The sequence below is a fragment of the Tupaia chinensis genome, unplaced genomic scaffold, assembly GCF_000334495.1.
Source record: "Tupaia chinensis unplaced genomic scaffold, TupChi_1.0 Scaffold000678_1, whole genome shotgun sequence".
NCBI lineage: Eukaryota > Metazoa > Chordata > Mammalia > Scandentia > Tupaiidae > Tupaia > Tupaia belangeri.
Genome location: NW_006160202.1, coordinates 448,829 through 460,710, shown reverse-complemented (window position 1 = coordinate 460,710; position 11,882 = coordinate 448,829). Strand labels below are relative to the sequence as shown.

Sequence of the window (11,882 nt, the reverse complement as noted above, 5' to 3'; positions counted from 1 at the left end):
TCTTGGGTTGATTCTATTTGGGGTCTTTTGTATTTCTTGGGACTGAATCTTTGAGTGCCTCTCTAGGTTTGGAAAGTTTTCTTGCAGGCTCTCATGGAATAGATTATCAATGCCCTTATGAATCTCTTCGCCTTCTGGGATGCCTATTATCTGGATGTTTGAATGTTTGATGGTATCTAGTATATCTCGTATATTAGTCTCAAATTCTTGGGCCATTTTCTCAGTCTTCGAGGTGGATTTTTCTAGGCTAGCAATTTTCTCTTCTACATCTGAGATTCTACTTTCTGTATGATCTCGTCTGCTTTTAATACTTTCAAGGGAGATTTTGACTTCCTGTATTACAGCCTTCATCTCTAACAGTTCCATCTGATTCTTTTGTAAAGTGTGAAATTTGTCTTTTAGATCTTGCATGAATTTCCTCACCTCCTGGAACTCAACAACTTCTTTCTCCTTCCTCTTCAGCAGTTCATTGTCTCTCTTCTCTTCCATCTCTGCTAGTTTTGCCATTATGAATGTTCTGAATTCTTTATCAGACATTTCCATGAATTCCCTTGAACTGTTTGTGGATGAAGACGAGTTATCCTTTTCCCTTGGAGGAAAGGGATTTTCCTGCTTTCCAGTATTTCCTGTGGTCCTGCAGTGATTTCTAGTCATCTGGTTGATCATCAGTTTCTTCCCAAACTTGGAAGTTCAATCATGCGAGTTTTGTCTGTTGGAGGCTGAATTATCAGTGGGAAGTCTTGATTTCTGTTTGCCCAAAGTGGCTAGTTTGCAGAATCCATGAGGCTGTGTCTTCAAGAAGACCTGTTTGATAATTACAAATATTTGTATAATAATTTAGCAAATAGTAGACATTTATGTAATCTAGTTTCATATGCATCCAGTACCTTTTTGAGAAGACCTTATATTTTATCCAAATTAGTACTTGATTGCTTTCCTTAGTGCCTTTGTGTTTGTTAAACACATAAGCTCTCAAGCCAGACTGCCTTGGTTTGAAAATTTACTCCCCTCTATCCCCTACTTACTAGCTCTGTATAACTCTTTGCTTTTTACTTAGCTGATAGGTCTCTCAGTCCAATCTCTTCATAAATGAATTACACCATGTACTGAAAAAATCAACATGGCACTGGTAAGATCTCCATAAACCTTTATTTATTTTAAAGACATGTGTGTTATATTGAATTTTCACCTAGTGTCATTTCTCTTTTTTTCCAGATTAATTTCACATTTTACATAAAGTATCCATCATGATGTATACAACATATATTTTTTTCTACAGAGAGCTTAACATTTTTTATATATTAAATGTTTCTTTTGCATCACACTCCCATCCACTACCACCCATTGTCATCCACTCCTCCCCCTTACAGTATCTGAAATATACACTATCCTCTATACTATCACATCTTTATATCTTTTCATTTCTGCCAGAAAGTGCAGACATTTGGTATAAATTGAGTGGAAATATACAGTGTACATCATCCAAATTCTGGCTCATTTCACTCAACATTGTCTTCTATATTCATCCATTTTGAAATACAGTCTCATTGATTTTTATATCTGAATAATAGTCCACAGTATATAGGTAGAATAGTTTTTCAATCAAGTTTTCTATCATTTTTTGAACATTTTGGTTAGTTTCACATTTTAGCAATGCTGCAATAATGAATGTGCAAATGTCTTTCCAACTAAATGTTTTCCTAAACCTTCAAGTAATTATCAAGGAGTGGGATTATTGGATCATATTGCAGTTCTATGTGTATGTTTTCAAAGAAAGTTGTTTTCCACACACAGAGGTGTACTAATTTACATTCTCAACAACACTGTAAAAGGGTTCCCTTTCACTGAAGCCTCACCAGCAATTGTTCTTTATTTTTTGATCCAAGCCATTCTAATTGGGTTTAGGTGGCAGCTCATTGTGGTTTTAACTTTCACTGTCCTTATTTAAAGAGATTTTGAACAATTTTAATATGACTTTGGTCATTCATAAGTCTTCCTTGAAGAGCTGTCTATTAAATTCACTTGTCCAATTTTTCAAATTGGTTTATTCATTTTTCATATTTGAGTTCCTTTTATTTTCTGGATATCAATCCCCTATCTGAGGTATAATTTGAAAATATTTTCTCCAATTCTGGAGTTGTCTTTTCACTGTAATTATTATTTACTTTGCTGTGAGAAAGATTTTTAGTTTGATGTAATCCCACTTGTCTATTTTAGGTATTATTGCCAGTGCTTTAGGAGACTTACTTAAGAAATAGTTGATTATAATATCTTTGACAGGACTATTATGCAGTGTATTCATAATGAGAAAATTAATTTTGTATTCTGTAAAGGTGTACAATTATGAATTTATCTGGGTCCCAACCACAGTGCAGAAGCAGCCACAGTGGGAGAAAGTGGCAGAGTTGTAGAGAGTCTATGGATAACCTTCCCCCATTTATGTTTACTTATTTATTTATTTTTGTTATTATTATTTTATACATTCAATCACTATACATCATTTAACTTGTAGGAAGAATTTACTCAACAAGAAATAAACCTCAGACAAGTTCAATTGAGAATACTATAATAAACCATAATACTATACTATAGTAAACCACATAATAAACCATTTCTGTGTCCAACACATGTTTTACAAATGTCTTATTTTCATACTTTTCTCTCTAATTTCTTTTCCTACACTCTTCCCTTCTCCAACCCTCCTTCCACACTGTATCCAGTGTCCATAAATATTTTCAATGTTTTTATGCCCTCCAACATTTCAGTATCTATCATAGGATGCAGACAACTGGTATATGTTAAGTGGAGACATACAATGTCTTTCTTTCATAGCCTGACTTGCCTGACTCAGCAATAAATCTTCCATATTCATCCACTTTCTTTCAAATGCCAGGGTCTTGTTGTTTTTTATGGATGAATAGTATTCCATGGAGTTTATGTGCCATGCTGTTTCAATCCATTAATCTGTTCATGGGCATTTGGGTTGGTTCTACATAATAGCAATTGTGAATAATGCCACAGTAAATGTAGATATGCAAGCACTTCACTGACTGAGCATTCTCCTGTCCTTTGGCTAAATACCCAGGAGTGGAATTGCTGAATCATATTATAGTTCTATATGTAGGTCTTTGAGAAACCTAGAATCTAGTATCCTCCATATTGTTTCTCACCTACCTTTAAATTTCCAAGTTGGTAGAGGCTGCAGAGGTAACTGCAAAGTGGCAGATAATGGGAAGAGCTGGACAGTTCTGGCTGCCCAGGGTAGACACCCTCAGGTCACTACCAGGGGCTGGACAGGCAAGTGAGCAGGTGGCTAGAAGTGTGGTATCTTCCCACAGCTCTCAGCACACCTCACACAAATTTGGAATCTGGTGTTGAGGTGGAGGAGTAAAATGTGAACCAGAGGAACAGCAGTGCCATGTCTCATAAGGTCACAGGCAGCAGCAGTGGAGGCCATTCTCACCAGGACTGGGTGAAAGCTCACTACCGTGGTGATATCATTATAATAGATTTTGAGCCTTACATCTCCTTTGAGGATCTTTGTAATGAGATTTGAGACATGTGTTCTTTTGTCAATGAGAAGATTTTTACCATGAAATGGATAGATGAGGAAGGAGATTTATGTACAGTATCATCTCAGTTGGAGTTAGATGATGGCTTCAGGCTTTATGAGTTATTCGTTATTCAGTATTCTGAACTATTGACTCATCTATTCCCTTATGTACCAGAATGTCCTGGAATGCCCTGTCAAGGAGAAGATAAATCCATCTACAGAAGAAATGCATGCTGCTGGAGAAAGCTTTATTGTGCAAATGACCACACTTTCTAAGCCAAGCCTTTCAATAGTTGTGCTTGCTGTGCCATCTGCACAGATTTAATATGGAGACTTGAATGCCAGGGATATAAATGCATCAACTGCAAACTCCTGGCTCATAAGAAGTGCCACAAACTTGTGATGATTGAATGTAGATGACATTATTTGCCACTAGAACAAGTGACACCTATAAATCAGTCAACCATGCATTCAGATCATGCATATTACATATAGTCCTACAAGTCATGAGAGCTTGGACCAAATTGGTGAAGAAAAGGAGGCAATAAACACTAGGAAGAGTGACAAAGCTTTATCCAGTTTAGGTCTTCAAGATTTTTATTTGCTCTAGGTAATAGGAAGAGAAAATTATGCCAAAGTACTGTTGGTTCAATTAAAAAAGAACATATTGTATTTATGCAACAAAAAAGTTGTGAAAAAAGAACTTGACAATGATGATGAGGATATTACCTTGGTACAAACAGAGAAGCATGTTTTTGATCAGGCATCCAATCCTTTTCTTGTTGGGCTGCATTCTTGCTTTCAGATAGAAAGCAGGTTGTTCTTTGTTATAGAGTTTGTAAATGGAGGACATCTAAAGTTTCACATATAGTAGCAAAGAAAATTTCCTGAAGAACATGCCAAATTTTACTTTGCAGAAATTCTATCATTAAATTATCTTCATGAATGAGGAATAATTTATAAGGATAAGAAGTTGGACAACGTGGTGGGGGAGAGGAGAAGAGTATAGAGAAAGATAGCAAGAGAACAAATAGAGAGGTATGACATAGTAGGACAGAGATATGGTTTATTACGTGTTGATGATGACGTTTATAGTATTCTCAACTGGATTAGTCTGAGAAGTATTCCATGTTTGGTAAATTCTTTTTACAAGCAAAATGAGAAACAGTGATTGTTTAAAAAAATAATTGGAATAATAATAATAATGATCAGGAAAAAATAATGAGAAGCTATTGGATGATGAAATGGGGATTTTAATGTCTCTGTATTGACTGATATGCATGATATTCCTTCTGGAAAAAGAAATATAATACACTGTAAAGTTATATGTGATTCAATGTAATATAAACACGATTATAATGATAGTAAATAAATAATTAAAAAGAAAAAAAGAACAAAATTGGACAATATTACTGGACTTTGAAGGGCACATTAAATTCACTGACTTTGGAATGTGTAAGGACTTTTGGGGAGGGACAGGGAGACAAAGCATTAATGGCATAAAGAGATGTGGTATTATCTGTTGAAGATATTTCATAGTTTTATCAACAGTAATAGGGAGAAATGTTCACCTGTTGAAATATCCTTTTTTTAAGACAAATAATAATGTGATTGCATGTATGGAAGAAAATGAAATGAAAAAATAAATAAATAAAGATTCAAAAAAAAAAAAAAAAGGATTATGGCCAGGAGATACAACTAGCACTAACTAGCACTTTCTGTGGTACTCCTAAATACATTGCTCCTGAAACATTAAGAGAAGATAGTGGTTTCAATGTCAAATGGTGGCCTCTTGAAGTACTTATGTTCAAGATGATGACAGAAAGGTCTCCATTTGATATTGTTGGGAACTATAATAACACTGGTCAAAACACAGAAGATTCTCTCTTCCAAGTTATTTTAGAAAAACAAATTTGCATACTATGTTCATGTTTATAAAAGCTGCAAGTGTCCTGAAGAGCTTTCTCAGCAAGGACGCAAAAGAACAATTAGGTTATCATACTCAAACAGGATTTGCTGATAGAGACACCCATTCTTTTGAAATATTGATTGAGATAAGATGGAGTAAAAATAGGTGGTACCTACCTTTAAACCAAACATTTCTTGTCAGTCTGGTTTGGACAACTTTGATTCTCAGTTTACTAATGAATCTGTCCAGGTCACTCCGGATGATGATGACATTGTGAGGAAGATTGATAACTGAATTTGAAGGTTTTGAGTATATCAATCTTCTTTTGATAGCTGCAGAAGAATGTGTCTGATCCTTGTTTTTCAACTGTGCTTTCTGCTTGTGTTGCCATTTAATGTACGGATACACTTTTACTAGGATGGATATAATTAACTGTTTATATTTTCCACCTGCGAATAGCACTCGGCATCTTCTATTGAGATGTAAGAGTCAATTATTGCATCTATAGTTGACTATAAAAAAGAAATTAAAATTAGCTTGCAGACAATCGTGTCAAAATTTTGTTATACTGGTTCTTTAAAGACATGCTAATTTTTTCTTTTGTTTAAAGAAAATACCATACATTTTTGCCTCTGCTGCCCTTCTGAGGTCCATCTTCACTGCTGTGAAGACCCCAGCCAAGCCTCCCGCCAGACTCACGCTGTTAGTAAGGAAAAAAATATTTGCAGGCATCTCCATCTATTCTTCTCCTATTCTTTCCTGGGTCCACCATCACTGCCATAAGGCTCTCAACATGGGCCCCCTCTTCCAGACTCTAGGTATTAGTAAGGTAGGCAAAATCTCTCTTTATCCTGTTAATTTCTCTTTTCTAACTTAGTTTTATTTTTCCCTGTACCTTTCTCTGTTTCATTTTAACTTAATTTTACTTTCTGCATTGTGATTTTTTGCCCCCTCTTCCAGACTCTAGGTATTAGTAAGGTAGGCAAAATCTCTCTTTATCCTGTTAATTTCTCTTTTCTAACTTAGTTTTATTTTTCCCTGTACCTTTCTCTGTTTCATTTTAACTTTACTTTCTGCATTGTAATTTTTTGCTTTTTTCTGTTCTTGTTTTGTTCTTCTCTTCTTTTGTATTTGTTTTATCTTCCAATTTCTGTTTTCTATTTTCCTTCTCTTTCACATTACTTTCTTTTTTATAATTTTTTTAAATTGATTTTTATATACATTCAATGACATTGTTTAGTTTGTGAAGTGAACATTTCAATATATGAACATTTCTCCCCAGTCCAGTTGATCAAAATATCTTCAACAGATTACACCACACCTCCCTGTCCCGTCAATGCTCTGCCTCTGTATCCCTCCTCCAAATGTCCTTCCTTAGGCCCCTCTCCTGCACACCCATCACTTCTGACATTCACACCCATCTCATGTTTGTATATATTTTAGTCAGTCAGTTTTGGTCATAGAGTGCAGATACTCGGTATATATTAAGTGGGGACATACAGTGTCTCTCCTTCATAGCCTGGCTTGTTTCACACAGCAGTAAGTTTTCCATATTCTTCCACTTTCTCATTCTAACTTCTCAGCCCTTATCCATTGCCTAGAGAGGCCTAGGAGATAGTATTCAAACATTTGAATACATTCTAACTTCTCAGCCCTTATCCATTGCCTAAAGAGGCCTAGGAGAGCATAGTATTCAAACATCTGAGTACTGTAAGACTTGTATAATTCTTCACCCCTCGCTGAACTGGTTCTCTAAAAACAGAAACTCCTCTTCATAAATCTGATTTCAATGTTTTTTCTGTGGTTATCTCATTGGAAAACACAGTTGAAGGAAGAAAAAGACACTGAATTATTTCACAGTAAAGGGAAACGCTCAAGCTCACAGTTACATGATCTTTCTCTGAGAAATTAGCCACAAGTAAATACATTACCAAATGGCAAAAAATCTGAGAAGAACCTCAAGGGTGAGGGGACCAAGTTATACATCTCCAGCAAGGGAACACAGTAACTCATTTCCAAGTAGGGAAAAATTAAAAGATATTACCCAAATGTCAGAAAAATTATTTAGAATATTTATGGAGACAAAATGTTACAAGATGCAAGAGAAAAGAGATGTTGAGTTCCAGGAGATGAGAAAGTCCTTCCATGATATTAAAGAAGAATTGGACACCATAAAAAAAGAATCAAACAGAGCTGTTAGATATGAAGGCTGTAATACAAGAGATCAAAACCTCCCTTGAAAGTATTAAAAGCTGGTTAGATCAGGTAGAAGAAAAAAACTTCTGATTTAAAAACAAATCATCAAAAATACTAAAAAAAAAACAAGAAAGTTGAGAATAATATACAAGAAATACTAGATAACATTAAATACCCAAACCGTTGAATAATTGATATCCCAGAAGGTGAAGACACTAATAAAGGCATTGATAATCTATTCCATGAAATTTTGGAAGAAAATTTTATAAGTCTAGAGAAGCACTCATTCAGAACCCAAAAATACAAAGAACCCCAAATAGAATCAACCCAAGAATAAGATCTTCCCCAAGACACATCATAGCCAGATTGGCCAAACCACACACAAAGACAAGATACTAAAATTGGTAAGAAAGAAACGTCAAGTCACTTACAAGGGTTATTCGATCAGGCCAACACTGGACCTCTCATTGAATCCAGTGTAAGAAAGGAAAAATTGAGCAAATATATTCAGTGTTAAATAAAAAACAATTTCAACAAAGTATCAGCAAAATTATCCTTCATATGGGAAAAAAGATAAAAATTATCTTGCATAAACAAAACCTGAGAGAATCTGCCAACTCCAGACAAACTCTTCAAGAAATTCTGAAAGGAGTACTATATTAAAAAGCAAAACAAAACAAACAAACAACAACAACAAACTAAAGACAGAAATAAGAGAATGAAAAACAATCAAGTGTATGGGCAACTTAATGGTAGGGACAAGTCTGGAAATACCAATGATAATATTGAATGTTAATGGTTTAAATTCTCTGATCAAGAAACAGAATGGCTGAATAGATAAAAAGTCAGAGACCCTCCATCTGCTGCCTACAATAAACCTATATCATGGATAAAGACATATATAGACTGGAAAGTGAAGGGCTGAAAAAAGTTATTCTATTCAAATGAAAACAAGAGTGGAAGTCTCTATACTGGTTTCAGAAAAAATATACTTTAAGATAAAAACTAAAAGAAGAGACAAAGAAGGGCATTATATAGTAGTAAAAAGACTAATTCATCTAGAAGATATAATACTTAGAAATATCTATGCACCCAAGCCAGGAGCACCCAAATATGTAAAGGAAAGACTGCTAGGTCTGTAACACTAATTGTTGGAGATCTCAACACCTCCTTATGTTTTCAGACAGATCAATGAGACAAAAAAATAAGCAAAGATTCGGGACCTACATGATACCATAAATCAGATGGATTTGACAGACATCTATAAAACTTTCCACACAAAATATACATTTTTCTCAACTCCACATGGTACCTTCTCAAAGACAGACCACATGATAGGGCAAAAAAACAGCCTTTGTAGATTCATAGGATAGAAATCATATCCAGCATTTTTTCTGACCATGATGGAATTAACTTGATATAATATCAGGAAAAAAATCTTTAAAACGCACAAATGCATGAAAACTAAATAACCTACTTCTGAATGACTTCATAACTACCAAAGAGATTAAAACTGATATAAAATGATTTGTGGAAATAATTTATAATGAATTTCCATAATATACTGGACACTACAAAAGCAGTGGTAAGAGGAAAGTCCATAGTAATTAGTACACATAATAAAATATGAAAGTAGGCAAATGAACAAGTTAACATCATGCATCAGAGAACTGGAAAAACAAAAAAAAATTCAGAAAATAAATAATAAAGATTCAGGCAGAAATAAAGAAAATAGAAAGTATGTGAAATATACAGAAAATAAATGAAAGCAAAAGCTGGTTATTTGAAAAGATAAACAAGATTGACACACCATTAGCTAGACTAATTAAGAAGAGAGAAAGAAACCAGATAAATCAAATTTTCAATGAAATAGGCAATATTATAGCATACATAATAAAGATAGAAAACTTTGTTAGAGGATACTATGAACATCTATACAGCAACAAACAAGAAAGCCTGGATGAGATGGAAAAAGTCCTGGACACATATAATCTATCAAGACTGACTCAGGAGTACATAGAAAGCCAGAAGAGACCCATAACTAGCAATAAGCCTGAATCAGTAATAAATAACATCCCAACAACAACAAAAAAAAGTCCAGGTACTGTTGGCTTCACTTTTGAATTTTACTTTTAAAGAGGAGGTAACCCCAATTCTACTCAAACTATTTCTAGAGATCCAAAAGGAAGAAACCCTTCTAAATTCTTTCTATAAAGCCTTCATCACCCTCATTCCCAAAACGGATAAGGATATGACAAATATACAGATATACAGACCTATATCTCTAATGAATATAGATGCAAAAATTCTCACCAAGATACTTGCAAACAGTATCCAGGAGAAAACCCAAAGGAAGAGCAAGCAAAACATTAAAGGGACATAAAAGTAGAAAACAATCTGTTGATGATATTTTATATGGTAATATGTTTGAGTGGACTGATATACAGTGTATTCATGATAAGAAAATTTATTTTGTATGTTGTAAAGATATACAGTGATTGAATTTAAAAATAAAATAATAAAATAAATTTCGTTTTAAAAAAAAGGATTATTCATCAAGACCAGGTAGACTTTATTCCAGGAATTCATGGTTGGTTCAACATATGCAAAACCATAAATGTAATACACCATATTAACAGAAAGAAAGATAAAAACTATGATTATTGAATTGATACCAACAAAAAGCATTTTTCAAAATATAACATTCCTTCATGATTAAGACTCTCAGTAAAATCAGGATAGAAGGATCATTTCTCAGAATAATAAAAACATCTGTGAAAAACCTATAGCTAACATTATACTGAATGGAGAAAAATGGAAAGATTTTCCACTATAAACTTGTACAAGACAAGGCTAACCACTCTCTCAACTCCAATTCAATATAGTACTGAAAGTCCTAGCCAATGCAATCAGACAAGAGTATGAAGTGAAAGGCATTCTAATAAAGAAAAGCTGAAATGATCTCTTTTTGCAGATGACATGATTGTATACATCAAAGAACCAATTGTATCTGTTAAAAAATCTCCTCAAAGTAGTAAATGCATACAGTAAGCTGGCAGGATACAAAGTTAACTTACAAAAATCATAGCATTTCTATATACAAACAACAAGCAGACTGAGGCAGAACAGAAGAAAGTAATCCCATTTACCATAGCCACAAAAAGTAGACGATACCTAGTAATAAAACTGACCCAGGAAGTCAAAATCCCTAGAAGAAAAATTATGAAAATCTTAAAAAATGAATTTAAAACAACACAATAAAGTGAAAAGACATCCCAAGTTCTGGATTGGGAAAATTGATATAATCAAAATGGTCATTTTATACAAACTGATCAAGACATATAATGCAATCCTCATTAGAGAGATTCTTCACAGATCTAGAAAAGACATTCATAGAATTTGTCTGCAATCAGGGACCAGCAGTTAGCATAATGGCTATGTCATTGGACTCCCATCTAGTCGATTGCGATTTGAGTCCAGGACCTGGTGGCTTAAACTCACACCAGGCGCATGTGTGAGTGTGCCAAGATCCTGAGAGGAGAATAGAGAAGAAGGGATTGTGGCATGGCATGGCCATCTCCCCAGGGGGGACAGTACAAAACTCTAGGAGACACAAGTGTATGCAAAGACTTCTTAAACAAGACCCTGAAAGCACAGGCAATAATCCACAAAATAGACAAGTGCAATTACATCAGATTAAGAAGTTTCTGTACAGCAAAAAACACAGTAATTAGTGTAAATTGACAGTCCTTGGAATGGAAGAAAATTTTTGTAAATATGCCTTACATAAGGGACTGATAACCAAAATACACAGGGACCTCAAGCAGCCTACCTGGAAGAAACTAATTGATTCAATTAAAAGATGGGAAAATGAGCTGAATAAACAACTCTCTAAGAAAGACATATGAACACCCAAAAAGCATATGAAAAAAAGGCTCAACATCCCTCACCATAAAAAATATTCAAATCAAAACTACAATGAGCAGGGCATGGTGGTTAAGGGTGCTGGATTCCCCCAAAGTTAACGAAAGACAGTTCGAGTCCCTAGACCTGGTGGTTTGTTGTCTCTTCACTTGGGACCAGCAGTTAGCATAATGGCTATGTCACTGGACTCCCATGTAATCAACCGCGGTTTACGTCCCAGACCCGGTGGCTTAAACTCACTCCAGGCACGTGTTTGTGCGTGCTCAAGATCCCAAGAGGAGAATGGAAGAGAAGGGATTG

General features: G+C 34.7%; 1 pseudogene; it reads left to right on the top strand.

The window, feature by feature from the left end:
* The first annotated feature begins 3,406 nt into the window (after window positions 1-3,406).
* On the top strand, window positions 3,407-5,814 carry LOC102476142 (protein kinase C iota type-like; annotated as a pseudogene).
* Window positions 5,815-11,882: the final 6,068 nt, after the last annotated feature.